Here is a 19,568-nt window from a genome sequence, read left to right on the forward strand (position 1 = left end):
AAAACAAATGAGAAAGTGTTTAAAATAGTTAAACAAGCTTACATTCACTAGTTCATACTTGGCAATGAAGACATAGTCAATATGCTAGCAAGGATGACAGGATTTAAAGCAGGAAAAGCAATTTTTACCTTTCCTATGAAAAATAATTACAAAATATTGTAAGAGTGGTTGTCTTTGCCCATACATTTTGCAGGGGGCATGCCATCCTTCCAATATCAGGGTCTTTTAAAATGAGTCAGCTCTTCACATCTGGATTGATTTTCTTTAGGATTCACTGGTTTGATCTCCTTGCTATCCAAGGAACTCTCAACAGTCTTCTCCAGCACCACAATTCAAAAGGGTCAGTTATTCAGCACCCAGCCTTCTTTATGGCCCAACTCTCACATCTGTACATGATTACTGGAAAAGCTATAACTTTGACTATATGGACCTTTGTCGGCAAAGTAATGTCTCTGTTTTTTCATATGCTGTCTAGGTTTGTCATAGATTTTCTTTCAAGGGTCAAGTGTCTTTTAATTTTTTGGCTGCAATCCCATGCCTCAGTGATTTTGGAGCCCAAGAAAAACAAATCTGCCACTGTTTCTACTTTTTTCCAAATCTGTTTGCCATGGAGTGATGTGATCAGACCCCAACTTCTTGTTAGTTGCATCTATCAGAAATATACTCTCCCATCAAGGTTTGTCTTGTCTTTATTTCCTCTTCTGACAACAAGTGAAAGTTGCACAATCGCTCAGTCATGTCTGACTCTTTGTGATCTCATGGACTATACAGTCCATGGAATTCTCCAGGCCAGAATACTGGAGTGGGTAGCCTTTCCCTTCTCCAGGGGATCTTCCTGACCCAGGAATGGAACCAGGGTCTCTTGCACTGCAGGAGGATTTTTTACTAACTGAGCTATGAGGGAAGGTCATTTTGACAACAAAAACATGTAAAATTTCAATGTAGGATACAATTTATATATATATTTTTCTTTACAGTTAGTATTTTCTACCCTGAGTCCAATGAGATATATTATCATCTAAAAAGATTATGTTTTCCCTTGCTTTTATATACAAATACACAAATATTCAGCACCATTTATCAAAAAGAGCAGCTATTTTCTGTTTTGTATCAATTCTTCCTAATTTAGGGATTCATATATATGTGGAAAACAATTCTCATTCAGTGTTACTCAGGAATTCTATTGACCTATTCCTGTGCCAATATTACAGTTTATCAAATACTCTAGCCACTGTGTCTTAGTATCTGTGTGAACTGGAACATGTTCCTTGGTCTTCTTTTTCAGAAGGATTTAGCTACTCTCGACTGAATCTTTATACTTTTCATATAAGTTTGATAATCAATACATATTGATGGAATTCTATTTCTAATGCACAGATACAACTGAAATATAATTAACTTTGTCTTTCATAGGTTTAGTCTACGTCTCTAAACCATTCACAGTATCAAAAATGCTTCATGGAAATAACCTGACACAGTTTTGAATTTCTTTTAATTTCATATTTTTCATATTAGTGTTGGTCAACACATTCTTTACAATTTTTCACTTTCCCATCAGAGATTCCCAATCTGGATAAATTGACCCAGTAATATATTTCGGATTAGGCAAATACTCCCCAGGGAGGGGGCACGGGGGAATGACTGGAGTTTCTCACTTATTTTGAAAAAAATCTCCAGTAGAAACTAGAGTTTAAAAATTAGTATTTTTACAGTCACTGAAGCCTTAAATTAGGATTCTAAAAATTATGTAACATTAAAGTTTGTTAGTTGGACCACTGCCCCATAGCAATTTAGCATTTTCTACCTTTCTACCGTAGAGATACTAACTTATCTTTACCTATACAGAAGCAGAAATTTCATTTAAACAGATGTTTATAGTTTCCAGCTTGTTTGAGGAGTTATTCCAGAGGATATGATTGTGCGTTGATGGTGAGCTGGACACAGATAGTGGATGTTCCTCACCACCCCTCATCCTGGGAATATATGTTCTGCCCAGCATTCCTATAACAGGCATTGATTAGGGACACTGCCCTGAGACAGGAAGGTGCTGTTGAGATAATCTGGACTGAATATATGACTGAATCCAGTTAAGGTCTCTCCATAAATTTTAAGATTCTGGCAGGCAGGGATGGCGATTTACAAAAAATCTGGTCTCCCAAGACAAGCTCATTTGTTAATTTCCCTTGTTTATTAAACCTGCCACCTTCTATCTGGAGTGGTCAGACTCTTTCTGCTGCCTCCATTTGCCCTCCATGTATGGGGGCTAGTTTGCAACTCAAGACAATTATCTGCCAACATTTCCTATCTTGTCTTTACATTCCTTTAATATATAGCTCATATTTATATTAATATTCACATATAAAATTTCAATGTATTTTTCTAGTTACTCTAGTATTTTTATTGGCAAACAGATAGGGAAACAGTGGCTGACTTTATTTGGGGGGGGCTTGAAAATCACCACAGATGGTGATTGCAGCCATGAAATTAAAAGATGCTTGCTCTTTGGAAGGAAAGTTATGACCAACCTAGACAACATATTAAAAAGCAGAGACATTATTTTGCCAACAAAGGTCCATCTAGTCAAAGCTATGGTTTTTCCAGTAGTCATGTATGGATATGAGAGTTGGACTATCAAGTAAGCTGAGCACCGAAGAATTGATGCTTTTGAACTATGGTGTTGGAGAAGACCCTTGAGAGTCCCTTGGACTGTAAGGAGATCCGTCCAGTCCATCCTAAAGAAAATCAGTCCTGAATATTCACTGGAAGGACTGATGCTGAAGCTGAAACGCCACTACTTTCACCACTTATGTGAAGAGCTGACTCATTTGAAAAGACCCTGATGATTGAAGGCAGGAGGAGAAGTGGATGACAGAGGATGAGATGGTTGAATGGCATTGCTGACTCAATGGACATGAGTTTGGGTAAACTCCAGGAGTTGGTGATGGACAGGGAGGCCTGGTGTCCTGTGGTCCATGGGGTCACAAACAGTTGGACATGACTGAGTAACTGAACTGAACTGGGACTGAACTGATTGATATATTTTCAAATACTTGGTTATTATTGTGTTCTGATCATGCCTATGGAACTTATAGCTGATATAGTTTGGTATAGATTATGTTAAATTCTTTAGAAAGTATTGCTTTTGCAAGCAATGGGAGTTCTTTGCATATTTCGGATATTGTCATTTATTGGTTTCATGTTTCAATAAAATTCTCCCTGTTATCTATTTTCTTTCTGTATTTTGATGAACAGAAGTTCAAATTTATTACCTTCAATCAAGTCAACTTAATCAATGGTTTTCATCAATCAATTTTTATTGTTCTGATAAAGATTCTACATAACATAAACTACCCAAAAGTTTAGTGTGTTGAAATAACAGCCCCTTTATTTTGCTCTCACTTTGTGTCTCAGAAATTTGAAGATGTTCTTTCTCATTTTGATTTGCAATTGGATGGTGAATATACATTAAACAGGACTTCTCTGTGATGTTCCTGGAAGAGTACCTCTGTTAGGGATCCCTCAGTGGTACCAACTCAGTCTGCTGTATGTTAATTTCTAGCTTGAAGGAGCCTAACTTGTTCAGACAGCAAAATCCAAACTTAACCCATGTGAGGAAAGGCTGTGACAGTTGATTCCACATGAGGATTTTTTCCTAACCAGATATCCAACCATGATAGATAAGGTTATTTATGATTTTTGTGGATAAGCAATTTTATTTAATTAACACTGATAATGAAAATGCCAGTTTTTAAAGGTAATGGATTTATATATAGATTTTAATGGGATCTTATGTTGCTCTTATTCTCAAGGCTTTGCATTTTTTTAATATAAATTTATTTTAACTAGAGGTTAATTACTTTACAATATTGTATTGGTTTTGCCTTACATCAACATGAATCCACCACGGGTATACACGTGTTCCCCATCCTGAACCTCCCTCCCTCCTCCCTCCCCGTTCCATCCCTCTGGGTCATCCCAGTGCATTTTTAAACTTCGTCTCAATTATGAAGTTAAAAAGTTTTGTAAATGCCCATAGGAGAGCCATGATGTCAGCACCTATGTTTACTTCTGATTTGCTTCTTTTTCTTCCTTTTGAGCCTGATCATTTCATTCATTTTTTGTAACCTGCAAATGTTATAGAATATTTTACATCTATGTTTAGCATTTCAATGTGTTATCTTTTAAAATAATTTTGAGGAGCATGGAGTTATAACTTGTCTTCCGTTTGTTAGTAATGGATAGCCAACCATGTTTGCTTACCTGTTTGATTTTGATAATCCCTGTCTACTTATGCCTAACACAATGTCCAGCTTAACTTTTTCATTCAAGAAATATTTGTGAAATAAATGAGACTACTGAAGCTAAAGATCCCTCCAGATAGGAGTAACACATGTTCATTCTACCTGTGATATCAAATGCAGAATTGGGCTCTAAACAGAATTGTATAGATATAGGTGGTAAGATGTCACTTCCTAAGAAGTTTCTAGACACAATAGCCTTGTAAAACCAATTTTACTTATGCAATTTTTCCTTGCAAAGGGTAGGCTCATTCCATATTATATCTTAATGAAATTCTTTCCATGTTATGCAAGTTATTTATAATCAATAATTCTACTATTTTTTAACCTTTGGCTTTGTCCCTTTCCACCCTTTGTAACATTTTTTTTTATATTGCACATCTTAAAAAAAAACAAACAACAACAACAAAAATAAACAGTTCCACTGAGGTACCCTGAGAAGATCCCTTGAGAAACTAGGATGCCATTCAAAGTATAATTGTGTTGTTCTTGTTGCTTTAGTATAATCAGCATTTCCACTACAGGAAGCTGACCTCACTAAAACAAAAACCTCCATATGTATATATGTGTACCTGCCCTTTCTTTCCAATTTGTTATCTTTGAGGAGAGAATTAAAGACATAAAACCATTGTTTCTTTTTTCCAATATGTTTGCTTTGTATTATTTGGGCATTTTTTAACCTGAAAAGATCTTCAGTTATTTATCATTAAAGTATTGATCAATCTGACTCTCAGAAAAAAACATTAACTTATTTCATGTCCAATAAGACAGTAAGAAACCATGAAAATATACATATGAGTATCCTACATAAACTGATATCCTAAACTTTTCTATCTTTGGTAAGTTAAATTAGTGTCTTTCTATTTATTATTTTCAGATTTAGTCTACTTTCTACAGAACAATAGAACTCTTTCATGAAACATGAAAGAGTTCTATTGTTATAGCCAAATACTCCAGGAAACAAACTCACTCAGAAGGACAGCATGGATAGGGGAGTGCAGTTTATTACACCGGCGGGTCCGAGGCAGAGTTTCCTCTTTAGCCGGGGACCCCAACCAACTTTTGTGAAAACCTTATATACCTTAATTGTACCACTCAAGCTCACAACACCAAATTCCTTAAATCTAGCCTGGGAAGTACTAAAGGGAGATGCAATCAGGTTACAGCCAGGATTCATAATCAGAAGGGTTAGCTGGTTTTACATTGAAGCCTACACCAATAGGTGCCATAAAGATTACAAAAGTGATTGACTACATAGGGGATTATAACATTCTTTTTGGCAATGGGAAATATTGGTATGCAATCTGGTATTTATCAGTCCAGGAGGCCAGCTCGGCCATAGGTATGTTATCCGCATAGCTACCGGGCACATAGTCCAAAGCTCACTGAAAGTGGAAGATGGAGATTCTTTCTTTTTCAAGAGAAACCATAGCCTTGACTAGACGGACCTTTGTTGGCAAAGTAATGTCTCTGCTTTTGAATATGCTATCTAGGTTGGTCATAACTTTCCTTCCAAGGAGTAAGCGTCTTTTAATTTCATGGCTGCAATCACCATCTGCAGTGATTTTGGAGCCCCAGAAAATAAAGTCTGACACTGTTTCCACTATTTCCCATGAAGTGATGGGACCAGATGCCATGATCTTTGTTTTCTGAATGTTGAGCTTTAAGCCAACTTTTTCACTCTCCTCTGTCACTTTCATTAAGAGGCTTTTTAGTTCCTCTTCACTTTCTGCCATAAGGGTGGTGTCATCTGCATATCTGAGATTATTGATATTCCTCCCAGCAATCTTGATTCCAGCTTGTGTTTCTTCCAGTCCAGCGTTTCTCATGATGTACTCTGCATAGAAGTTAAATAAGCAGGGTAACAATATACATCCTTGACATACTCCTTTTCCTATTTGGAACCAGTCTGTTGTTCCATGTCCAGTTCTAACTGTTGCTTCCTGACCTGCATATAGGTTTCTCAAGAGGCAGGTCAGGTGGTCTGGTATTCCCATCTCTTGAAGAATATTCCACAGTTTATTGGGATCCACACAGTCAAAGGCTTTGGCATAGACAATAAAGCAGAATTAGATGTTTTTTCTCGAACTCTCTTGCTTTTTCCATGATCCAGCAGATGTTGGCAATTTGATCTCTGGTTCCTCTGCCTTTTCTAAAACCAGCTTGAACATCTGGAAGTTCATGGTTCATGTATTGCTGAAGCCTGGCTTGGAGAATTTTGAGCATTACTTTACTAGCGTGTGAGATGAATGCAATTGTGCAGTAGTTTGAGCATTCTTTGGCATTGCCCATCTTTGGGATTGGAATGAAAACTGACCTTTTCCAGTCCTGTGGCCACTGCTGAGTTTTCCAAATTTGCTGGCATATTGAGTGCAGCACTTTCACAGCATCATCTTTCAGGATTTGAAATACCTCAACTGGAATTCTATCACCTCCACTAGCTTTGCTCACAGTGATGTTTTCTAAGGCCCACTTGACTTCACATTCCAGGATGTCTGGCTCTAGGTGAGTGATCATATCATTGTGATTATCTTGGCCATGAAGATCTTTTTTGTACAATTCTTCTGTGTATTCTTGCCACCTCTTCTTAATATCTTCTGCTTCCATTAGGTCCATACCATTTCTGTCCTTCATCGAGCCCATCTTTGCATGAAATGTTCCCTTGGTATCTCTAATTTTCTTGAAGAGATCTCTAGTATTTCCCATTCTGTTGTTTTCCTCTATTTCTTTGCATTGATCACTGAGGAAGGCTTTCTTATCTCTTCTTGCTATTCTTTGGAAGTCTGCATTCAGATGCTTATATCTTTCCTTTTCTCCTTTGCTTTTGGCTTCTCTTCTTTTCACAGCTATTTGTAAGGCCTCCTCAGGCAGCCATTTTGCTTTTTTGCATTTCTTTTCCATGGGGATGGTCTTGATCCCTGTCTCCTGTACAATGTCAAGAACCTCTGTCCATATTTCATCAAGTACCCTATCTATCAGATCTAGTCCCTTAAATCTATTTCTCACTTCCACTGTATAATCATAAGGGATTTGATTTACATCATACCTGAATGGTCTAGTGGTTTTCCCTACTTTCAAGTATAGAATATTGTTAAAGACAATATAAAAATGTATCTGGTACAGAAAATACTTTGGCCACCTGATGCAAAGAACTGGTCCTTTGGAAAATACCCTCCTGCTGGGAAAGATTGAAGGCAGGAGGAGAAGAGGACAGCAGAGCATGAGGTTGGTGGATGGCATCACTGGAGTGATGGACATGAGTCTGAGCAATCTCCCAGAGTTGGTGATGGACAGGGAGGCCTGATGTTCTATAGCCCATGGGATACCAAAGTGTCAGACATGACTGAGTGTTTGAACTTGAATTTACAGAGAAATGGTGTGACTTAGATAAATAAGATGTTGTGAGTTACTAAATTGTTAATTGTGCTGAGTCTAAAGACTTTCTAGGGCTCATATATAAAAACAACTTCACTGATGAGAACAGAGCAGGATCCTAAAATCTTCCATATGATAAGGGAGCATCTGTACCAATTTTAGAGCACTAATGAATCCAAATCATTGTATTACAATAAGCCTCCTAAAAACCACCATAAGTTTAATTTTAATACACGCCTTTCAAAAGTATAGTGAATAAAACAGCAGAAGTATGCACTTACATAAAACCACATGAACATGTACAAACACATGTAGACACTAGGAAATTTATTCTAATAGTTGGGAATAACAATAATCCTTTGAATACTTTTATATACACTATTCTTCCTCACTTGACTCTCTTTACTTGCCCTTACAGTGTCCTAACTCATTCTAAGGCATGGTGCTATTTACTTAATTATACTTGTAATTCATTGCTTCCCCTCAGGAAAGGCAGATATTTTCCCCCCTTTGGGTGCTAATGTATGTATAGCACATAGAAGTATGACTAGCACTGTGGCTCAGAGGTTAAAGTGTCTGCCCACAATGCGGGAGACATGGGTTCGATCCCTGGGTAGGGAAGATCCCCTGGAGAAGGAAATGGCAACAGACTCCAGTATTCTTGCCTGGAGAATCCCATAGATGGAGGAGCCTGGTGAGCTACAGTCCACAGGGTCGCAAAGAGTCAGACACGACTGAGTGACTTCACTTTCACTTTAGAAGCCATTTTCTAAATATGTGTTGAACATTTCCATACTTTTTATTCCTTTTAGAGACACACAGAGATCAGTTTGAAGCCCATCACCTAAATTATAGGATTCATATTGTACAGAAGCCTTAAGAGAGAAAATTGCATACTCTTTTCTATGTATTTGTAGGCCACGTTTTACATCTTTTTTCCTCAAACTATAGATCAAGGGATTTAACATAGGGATAATGAGAATGTGGTGATTGCAGCCATGAAATTAAAAGATGCTTACTTCTTAAAAGGAAAGTTATGACCTACCTAGATAGCATATTAAAAAGCAGATACACTACTTTTCCAACAAAGGTCTGTCTAGTCAAAGCTATGGTTTTTCCAGTGGTCATGTATGGAAGTCAGAGTTGGACTGTGAAGAAAGCTGAGCACCTAAGAATTGATGCTTTTGAACTGTAGTGTTGGAGAAGACTCTTGAGAGTCGCTTGGACTGCAAGGAGATCCAGCCAGTCTATTCTAAAGATCAGTCCTGTGTGTTCTTTGGAAGGACTGATGCTAAAGCTGAAACTCCAATACTTTGGCCATCTCATGTGAAAAGTTCACTGACTGGAAAAGATTCTGATGCTGGGAGGGATTGGGGCCAGGAGGAGAAGGGGACGACAGAAGATGAGATGACTGGATGGCATCACCAACTCGATGGATGTGAGTTTGAGTGAACTCCGGGAGTTGGTGATGGACAGGGAGGCCTGGCGTGCTGCAATTCATGGGATCACAAAGAGTCGAACACGACTAAGCAACTGAACTGAACTGAATGAGAGTGTAAAATATAGATGCCATTTTATCTGTGTTAAATGAATGATTAGACTCTGGCTGCACATACATGAATATTAAAGCCCCATAGAACACTGTGACCACCTCCAGGTGAGACCCACAGTTAGAAAAAGCCTTGTGCCTGCCTTTAGCAGAGCTCATCCTGAGAGTGGATGCAAAAATAAGAAGGTAAGACACAAGAACTATCAGAAAGGATGAAATCAAATAAAAACCAGCTGTAATTAGAATAATTATTTCTACTTCATGTGTATTTGAGCAGAGCAAAGATAGCAAAGGGAAACTGTCACAGTAGAAATGTCTGATAACATTATAACCACAGAATGGTAAACTAAATGTCTTTACAGTGATGAGAAGATATACAAATGCACTATAGAGGTACGGAATTGTCCAACACCTGACATAGCCTTGGTGAAATGATAGCTTGGTAGAGCGGGGGTTACATGTGGCCACATAGCAGTCATAGGACATTGCTGACAGAATAAAATGTTCACTACTAATGAACACAAGAAAGAAAGCTAGCTGTATAGCACAGAATAATAAGAGATTGTATTTTGATCCAAAACAAAATTTCCTAGCATTTGAGGTCCTAAGGTTGTAGAGCAACCAAGGTCAGTAAAAGCCAAATGTCCAGGGAAAAAAGTACTTGGGGTTTGTAGCCTGAAGTCTGTCTTGGTAAGGATGATCATGCCCAAGTTGCCCACCACTAAGACCATGTAGATGATGAGGAAGAACCCGAACAATGGAGCCTGCAGCTTGGGGCAGTCTGATTCCCATGAGGATGAGTTCACTCAGCACTGTTATATTGTGTTTGTCCATCCATGTTTATCAGAAACTTATTCTGGATAGAGATATGAGCATAGCAAGCATATTTCATGTATTCTCACCTGGAAGATTTTTAAATGCAAAGCTAGTCTAAATAAAATGCATCTTAATGTCTCAAAATAGGATATTTAAAATAAACCCAAATTCTACATATAATAATGCATACAAAGATAGAGACAGAGTCAGAAATATTTGTTAGTTCTCAACTGAAAATTATTTTACTAACTGAAGAACACTTGTCAATGTCTAGGAGTCATGTTGGTTGTCACACCTAGGAGTTGGGCGCTACTTGCCAGCAATGGTTAGAGGTCAATTATGCTTCTCAACATCTTATAATACCCTTTATCAGCCCAATATCTGAACAGTTATAACACTGAAAAACCAGGATGGTTAGATAGATAAATAGGTACATACATAGTTGAATAAATAGAGCTAGAAAATATAGATATATAGATACAGATATATAAAATTTGATATGCAAAGGAAGAAAGCTAAAACAAAAATTTGAATTACATGTATAACTATTTTTGTGCTATTCTTCTAAGGTTTCTATTAGTCATTTACATAACTGCAATCACATAGGGGCATGTATAAATGACGTTTGCTAATATGACTTAGTACATATGCAAATTATGTAACAGGTTGTATTGTGCAATTAAATAATAATAAAACCATAAAACTTAAAAATCTGTTAATATACTATTAATTTGTACTTAAAAATCTTTTAATATCCAATTAATTATTTCCACATCTCAATCTGTGTTGGAAACCCCATTTTGCCTCATCAAGGGATCTGAAAAGAATTGTACATTTATTGGAGCTTCCCTGATAGTTCAGTTGGTAAAGAATTGGCCTGCAATGCAAGAGTCTCCGGTTCAATTCCTGGGTCGGGAAGATCCGCTGGAAAAGTGATAGGCTACCCACTCCACCCACTCCCGTATTCTTGGGCTTCCGTTGTGACTCAACTGGTAAAGAACCCGCCTGCAATGTGGGAGACCTGGTCTCCATCCCTGGGTTGGGAAGATCCCTTGGAGTAGGGAAAGGCTACCCATTCCAGTATTGTGGCCTGGAGAATTCTATGGTCTGGATAGTCCATGAGGTCACAAAGAGATGGACACAACTGAGGAATTTTCACTTTCACTTTGGATCTGAGAGACACCAAAGGAACATTTCATGCAAAGACGGGCACAATGAAGGACAAAAATAGTATGGACCTAACAGAAGCAGAAGATATTAAGAAGAGGTGGCAAAAATACACAGAAAAACTATACAAAAAAGATCTTCTTGGTCCAGATAGCCATGATGGTATGATCACTCACATAGAGCCAGAAATCCTGGAATATGAAGTCAAACGGACCTCAGGAAGCATCACTATGATCAAAGCTAGTGGAGGTGATGAAATTCCAGTTGAGCTATTTCAAATCCTAAAAGATGATGCTGTGCAAGTCCTGAACTCAATATGTCAGCAAATTTAGAAAACTCAGCAGTGGCCATGGGATTGGAAAAGGTCAATTTTCATTACAATCCCAAAGAAAGGTAATGCCAAAGAATGTTCAAATTACCACACAATTGCACTCATTTCACAAGGTAACAAATTAATGCTCAAAATCCTTCAAGCCAGGCTTCAACAGTATGTGAACCGTGAATTTCCAGATGTTCAAGCCAGGTTTAGCAAAGGCAGAGGAACCAGAGATCAAATTGTCAACATCCATTAGATCATAAAAAAGCAAGAGAATTCCCAGAAAAACATCTACTTCTACTTTATTGATTCACCAAACCCTTTGACTGGGTAGATCAGAACAAACTGTGGAAAATTATCAAGATGGGCATACCAGACCACCTGACCTGCCTCGTGAGAAATCTGGATGCAGGTCAATAAGCAACAATTAGAACTGGACATGAAAAAACAGACTGGTTCCAAATTGGGAAAGGAGTATATCACCCTGCTTATTTAACTTATATGCAGAGTATAACATGCAAAATGCCCGGCTGGAAGAAGTACAAGCTGGAATCAAGATTGCCAGGACACATTGATAACCTCAGATATGGAGATGACACCACCCTTATGGCAGAAAGTTTAGAGGAACTAAAGAGACTCATGATGAAAATGAAAGAGAGTGAAAAAGCTTACTTAAAACTCAACATTCAGAAAACTAAGATCATGGCATCCAGTTCCATCACGCATGGCAAATAAATGGAGAAACAATGGAAATACTGAGAGGCTTTATTTTCTTGGGCTCCAAAATCACTGCAGATGATGACTTCAGCCAAGAAATTAAAAGATGCTTGCTTCTTGGAAGAAAAGCTATAACTAACCTAGACAGAATATTAAAAAGCAAAGACATTACTTTGCCAACAATGTACATCTAGTTATAGCTATGGTTTTTCCAGTAGTCATGTATGGATGTGGGAGTTGGACTATAAAGAAACCTGAGAACTGAAGAATTGATACTTTTGAACTGTGGTGTTGGAAAAGACTCTTGAGTGTCCCTTGGACTGCAAGGACATCAAACCAGCCAATTCTAAAGGAAATCAATCTTGAATATTCATTTGAAGGACTGATGCTGAAGCTAAAACTTCAATATTTTGGCCACTTGATGTGAAGAACTGACTCATTGAAAAAGACTGTGATGCTGGGAAAGATTGAAGGCAGGAGGAGAAGGAGATGACAGAAAATGAGATGGTTGGATGGCATCATTGACTCGATGGACATGAGTTTGAGTAAGCTCCAGGAGTTAGTGATGGACAGGGAAGCCTGGCGTGCTGCAGTCCATGGGGTCACAAAGAGTTGGACACGACTGAGTGACTAAACTGAACTGAACTGAACAATCCCTAGGTTCATTCATGTTCCTACAAATGGCTTTATTTGATCTTTTTAATGACTGAGTAATATTCCATTGTCTATATGTGCTATTTCTTTTTTATTCATTCCTCTGTTTTTGGACATTTATGTTGCTTCCATGTTTTGACTAGTGTAAACAGTGCTGCAATGACATTTGGTTGTGTATATATTTTGAATCATATTTTTCTCCAGATATATGCCCAGGAGTGGGATTCCAGGGTCATATGGTAGCTCTGTTTTTATCTTTTATGTAACCTCCATACTGTCCTCCATAGTTTCTGCACCAATTTATATTCCCACCAATATTTTAGGAGGGTTCCTTTCTCTTCACACCCTTCCAAAATTTACTGTTTGTGGATATTTTGAGGATAGCCATTCTAGCTGATGTGAGGAAATATCTCATTGAAATTTTGATTTGCATTTTTCTAATAATCAGAAACACTTAACATATTTTCATGTGTCTCTTGATCATCTGTATGCCTTAGTTTGAGAAACAACTATGTCTTCTGATCATTTTTTGATTGTATTATCTAGATTATGTTTTGATGTCATACAAACTTTTCACTAGCTCTTGGTCTTGGATATAGACTTTCCCTTATTGCTTTATCTGAATGTTTTATGGTTTAGCATTTTAAACTTAATTTTTTTTCAGTTTGAGTGCATTTTTATATGGTTCAGGTCAGCATTATTTGTTAATTTGTTTATTTTTGCCTCTGTACTCCCAATAACATCAGCACATGTTTTTAAAAGCTGTCATCCATTTTCTGGATATACCATCTTTTTTTAATCCACATATGTTAAAGGAGATCTTGGCTATTTTGTGTCATGTTGTTTAAAAATTGTATTCCACTGAAGATTTTTTATTAAAGCTTCATGGGATAAACAAATAATTTTACTGCAAGATACTGAACAAAGCATATACTGTAGACTAATAACCTCAGTAAAGTTGCAGAATTATTAATTACAGTAAAAGGTAGCACATGGGAAAATGTAGAACTCAATTTACAAAGCAAGATAACTGCATCCCTGCCGTGTATCAGGCCTTAGAAATATGGTATAGTGCCAACAATGAGATTGTTCCCTTTGCTTCCCACAAGTAGAATAATGAATTGTGCAGTTAAATACTGAAAGTCAATTAAAACTTACTGCACAAACAGTGTTGATAAAAATTGGAAGCATCAACCCAAGGAAAGAGAGCCAACTCAATTAATTCATCAGTGCTTCTCTACTCAAGAATGCAAAAAGTAGAACATTACTTTTAAACATGGATAAATTTTTTTTTTCAAAAACACAGAATTATTTTAGTATCCCTTCAATCAAACTACCAGTTGTGAAGAAAGAATTACCACTTGAGAGAACAAGAAGTACCGATCTGGAAGCTACTGAGGGATCCCAAAGTTTATCTTGATTTAAACGTCCTCTGATTTCAACAAAATGCGTGAATTGAGACAAAAGGCTTCAGTTGGACTTATGAACTGCTGAATTGCAACATCAGTTCAGTTCAGTCGCTCAGTCGTGTCCGACTCTTTGTGACCCCATGAACCGCAGCACACCAGGCCTCCCTGTCCATCACCAACTCCCGGAATTCACCCAAACCCATGTTCATCGAGTCAGTGATGCCATCCAGCCATCTCATCCTCTGTCGTCCCCTTCTCCTCCTGCCCTCAATCTTTCCCAGCATCAGGGTCTTTTCAAATGAGTCAGCTTTTCGCATCAGGTGACCAAAGTAGTGGAGTTTCAGCTTCAACATCAGTCATTCCAATGAACACTCAGGACTGATCTCCTATAGAATGGACTGGTTGGATCTCCCTGTAGTCCAATGGACTCTCAAGAGTCTTCTCCAACACCACAGTTCAAAAGTGCTCAGCTTTCTTTATAGTCCAACTCTCACATCCATACATGACCACCGGAAACACCATAGCCTTGACTAGACGGACCTTTGTTAGCAAAGTAATGTTTCTGCTTTTGAATATGCTATCTAGTATGGTCATAACTTTCCTTCCAAGGAGTAAGCATCTTTTAATTTAATGGCTTCAATCACCATCTGCAGTGATTTTGGAGCCCAGAAAAATAAAGTCTGCCACTGTTTCCACTGTTTCCCCATCTATTTGCCATGAAGTGATGGAACTGGATGCCATGATCTTAGTTTTCTGAATGTTGAGCTTTAAGCCAACTTTTTCACTCTCCTCTTTCACTTTCAACAAGAGGCTCTTTAGTTCTTCTTCACTTTCTGCCATATTTTCAGTTAATAGGTGAATAGATTCTCAAAAGGAATTATAGGAATTGATGATAAAAAATGTGGGATCTCAGTGTAAAGAATAAGGGCATTTGAGAAAAAAAATGTGACTGTTGACTTCAAATACACAGATGAAATATACTGTGGAAAAGTGTGAAGGCAAAAACAAAAGAAAATAAAGAACTCACTGACACACACAACATGCTGTAATTTTATTCTAAAAGATGAGAAAACATTCAGAAACCTGGACAGTCATTTATTTGTCTATATCCACCTAACACATTCTCCTAACATTTACTTAATTTATGTCCAAAATTGATCTTTTGTGCTTAAGGCAATTATTTTTTTTTTTACTATTTTGTTCATTAATCTATTTGCAAAAATAGGAATTGCCTGGTATATATAATATAATCTTTGATTATATTATATTGAACATATTTATATTATTGAACATATTTATACTCACTACTTAATTTGGAGGCACATAGAACAAAATTCAGAGTCCATAACCAGTTTATAGAAATTGTATTGCATGTTAATAAAAAAGGTTGCGTGATTTTTTCCACACCCTATGTAGTGCACATTTTACATCTTTATTCCTCAAGCTATAGATTAATGGATTCAGCATAGGGATAACGAGAGTATAAAATATGGAAGCCACTTTATCAGTGTCAAAGGAATGGCTGGACCCTGGTTGCACATACATAAATAGTAAAGTACCATAGAACACTATGAGCACAGTCAAGTGGGATCCACAGGTAGAGAAAGCCTTGTGCCTATCTTCAGCAGAGCTCATCCTGAGAATGGATGTGAGAATGAGAAGGTAAGACACAAGAACTATCAGAAGAGAGAAAATCAAATCAAACCCAGCTAAAATCAGAATAATCATTTCTACTTCATGTGTATTTGAGCAGAGCAAAGGTAACAAAGGAAGACTATCACAGTAGAAATGACTGATGACTCTGTAGCCACAGAAAGATAAATAATTTTATGGTGACGAGAAGAGACACAAACATGCTGTAGACATAGGGGATCACTACCAGCACCCAGCACACTCTTTGTGACATGATGACTGGGTAGAGAAGAGGGTTACAGATGGCCACATAGCGGTCATAAGACATTGCTGACAGAATAAAAATTTCACTAACAATAAACACAAGAAAGAAAGCTAGCTGCATAGCACAAGAGTAATAGGAGATTATATTTTGATTCTCAACAAAATTTATTAACATTTTGGATCCCACAGTTGTTGAATAACCAAGATCTGTAAAAGCAAGGTGTCTAAGAAAGAAGTACATGGGTGTCTGTAGCTTGGAGTCCATCTTGGTGAGGATGATCATGCCCAAGTTGCCCACCACTGAGATCACGTAGATGATGAGAAAGAGCCCAAACAATGGAGCCTGCAGCTCAGGGTGGTCGGTAATTCCCATAAGGATGAATTCATTTAGCACTGTTCCATTGTGTGTTTCCATTCAGGGTTATTAAAGAACCTGTTCTGGGTAGAAACATCAACATAGTCAATAGGTTCTATGTATCATCATCTGGAAGAGTTTCACTATGTAAAGCTAGTATAAACAGATTAAACTTTCCAGTTTAGGATATTTGAAAATAAACTCATCTTGTGGCTCAGATAGTAAAGAATCTGCCTGCAGTTCAGGAGATCTGGGTTCAATCCCTGAATCGGGAAAATTCCCTGGAGAAGGGAATAGCAACTCACTCCAGTATTCTGGCCCAGAGAATCCCAAGGACAGAGGAGCCTGGCAGGCTACAGTCCATGGGGTTGCAAAGAGTCAAACATGACTGAGAAACTAACACTTTCATTTTCCTACATATAATAAAATATATAAATAGTGATAGAGACAGAGATAGTTGCTGTTTCTCAACTGGAAATTATTTTACTAACCAAAGGACATTTGTCAAAATTGAGAAGACATGTTAATTGTTACAAATGGAATGTGGAAGCTCTTGGCATATGATAGTTGGAGGTCAGTGATGTCTCTAAACATCCTATAAAGCACCATATCTGTCTAAAATCTCAATAGTACTAAGGTTGAAAACCAGGATGTTATAGATAGATGATAGATAAATAGACAGATACATATATACATACATAAATATAGATACAGACAAGAAATACAATAGATACAGACATAGATATGACAAGAAAAAAGTTAAGACATAAATTTGAGGGCTATATATATAAACTATTATTGTGCGGTTCTTGTAAACTTTCTATATTTTCTATCTAGTTATTTATATAATTTCAATTACAATGTGACATGTATAAATTAAATTTAACAATATGACAATACATATGCAAATTATATAATAAATTATGATGCAATTAAATACTATCCATAATAAAATTTTAAAACCAGAATTCAGAAAATGTATAGAACTTGATACTCCAACAGAGAATTCTATATAGTTCTATGCACAGTTGATACAGGCTGAAACTGTTAACACACTTGACACATATTAGACAGCTGTATAAGTAAGAAAACTGTAACAGATTGCAGTGAGACTTACCTGTATTTCTGTGAAGAAACATATAATAAGTAGATAGATAGATAGATGATAGAATTTCTGTTCTAAATTTCCTTATGGTATATAAAAAGGGCTAGTTTGGGCAAATAATTCAACTTATCTGGAAGTTTATTGTTTTACACAAAGCCAGTATGGTTACAGGATTGTCGAGTGGGAAAATGAGGATTAAATAATTAAATGTCTTTATGTTACCTGGAAATCAAGTACATATTGGTTTAAATATATAAATATATAAATTTATATATTTAAATATACATTTAAATATATAAATGTATATATATAAATATATGTGTATATATACATATATATAATATATATTATATTATATTAATTATATATATATTACATTAATATAATAATATATATATACACACATATAAATAGATAGATAGATAGATCAGCCCTGGGATTTCTTTGGAAGGAATGATGCTGAAGCTGAAACTCCAGTACTTTGGCCACCTCATGCGAAGAGTTGACTCATTGGAAAAGACTCTGATGCTGGGAGGGATTGGGGCCGGAGGAGAAGGGGACGACAGAGGATGAGATGGCTGGATGGAATCACTGACTCGATGAACATGAGTCTGAGTGAATTCCAGGAGTTTGTGATGGACAGGGAGGCCTGGCCTGCTGTGATTCATGGGGTCGCAAAGTCGGACACGACTGAGCGACTGAACTGAACTGACTGATATATAATGAAGTCAATATCTTAGCTCAAAGAGATCTTCTTTATGTAATGTAAGTTCATCTGCACTGTGACATACCTTCTTTGTCAAGGCAATATGATTAACAGGTGAGGATTATATAATGTACAATGGAATACATGCAATTTACTCCAAGCCTTGCCCCCTCTGCAGAAATAATACTGGGCCATCAGAGTGCTTGGATTTTTTTATCTTCTAAATTTCTTAGTTATTTTAGCAAAATGTGAATAAACTTTATTTTGATCCATATTTCCTTAAAATATTAATTTGACCCAAGGGGCGTTTTCACTATAATGGACTTCTACTAACTTGTAAGAATTCAAATGTACTTTATTATGCAAGAACCCAGGGTTATATGAGGAAATTTGAGCAAATTGGAAGAAAGAGAAGTAATTAGCATTGTTTTTATATCTTGAATATCATAATAACTTGCTTTGAATAAAGGGATGCTAAACTTTAAAAGGGAACTTCCCTGGTGACTCAGGATTAAAGAATTTGCCTGCCATGCAGGTGACATGAGTTCAATCCCTGGGTCAGAAAGATTCCATGGAAAAGGAAATGGCAACACATTCCAGTATTCTTGCCATGGAAAAGCCCATGGACAGAGAAGCCTGGCAGGCTAAAGTCCATGGGGTAACAGTCACCTGGAACTTAGCAACTGAGCACAGTGGGCCACAGTATGATAAAAAAAATGTTCAAATTTCCTGTGTTAAGTAATAATGTACTAGAGTGATGGGATGAAATACACTATAGAATAGCTATACATGGATCCTTGCATATCATTTTAAATTTTACATCTTAAGCCAAAGAAATTCCTTCAAACTATAATACAAAACATAGTTATTTTTATATAATCAAATAAAAATATATCTGAAGGTCCCTAATAATACACACATCAAGAATACACCAATGTAAGAAGTGGATGGCAGATTAACATAGATAATTATTAAATTTAAAATATTGTGAGCCTGATTGTTTCTTTAAAGAAATAGAAATGATACAGGTTACAATAAAAATTACAGTGACAGTAATCGCTAAAGGATCTCTATAAGAAAAGGAATAAAAGCACGATTTTATAACATTACATGTGAAAATGATTACATGAAATCTGCATTTAATTCACTAAAAATACTGCTTACAATTTTATGACCTCCTAATCACCAGTCTTGCCTTGATGTAT

The 19,568-nt window shown here is 36.8% G+C and overlaps 2 pseudogenes; both read right to left on the reverse strand.

Moving 5' to 3' along the window:
* Positions 1 to 8,428: 8,428 nt before the first annotated feature.
* LOC129627904 (olfactory receptor 8K3-like) lies at positions 8,429 to 10,056 on the reverse strand (annotated as a pseudogene).
* A 5,619-nt stretch (positions 10,057 to 15,675) lies between these two features.
* LOC129628469 (olfactory receptor 8K3-like) lies at positions 15,676 to 16,612 on the reverse strand (annotated as a pseudogene).
* Between the last annotated feature and the right edge of the window lie 2,956 nt (positions 16,613 to 19,568).

Source organism: Bubalus kerabau, chromosome 15, assembly GCF_029407905.1.
Source record: "Bubalus kerabau isolate K-KA32 ecotype Philippines breed swamp buffalo chromosome 15, PCC_UOA_SB_1v2, whole genome shotgun sequence".
Taxonomy (NCBI): Eukaryota; Metazoa; Chordata; class Mammalia; order Artiodactyla; family Bovidae; genus Bubalus; species Bubalus kerabau.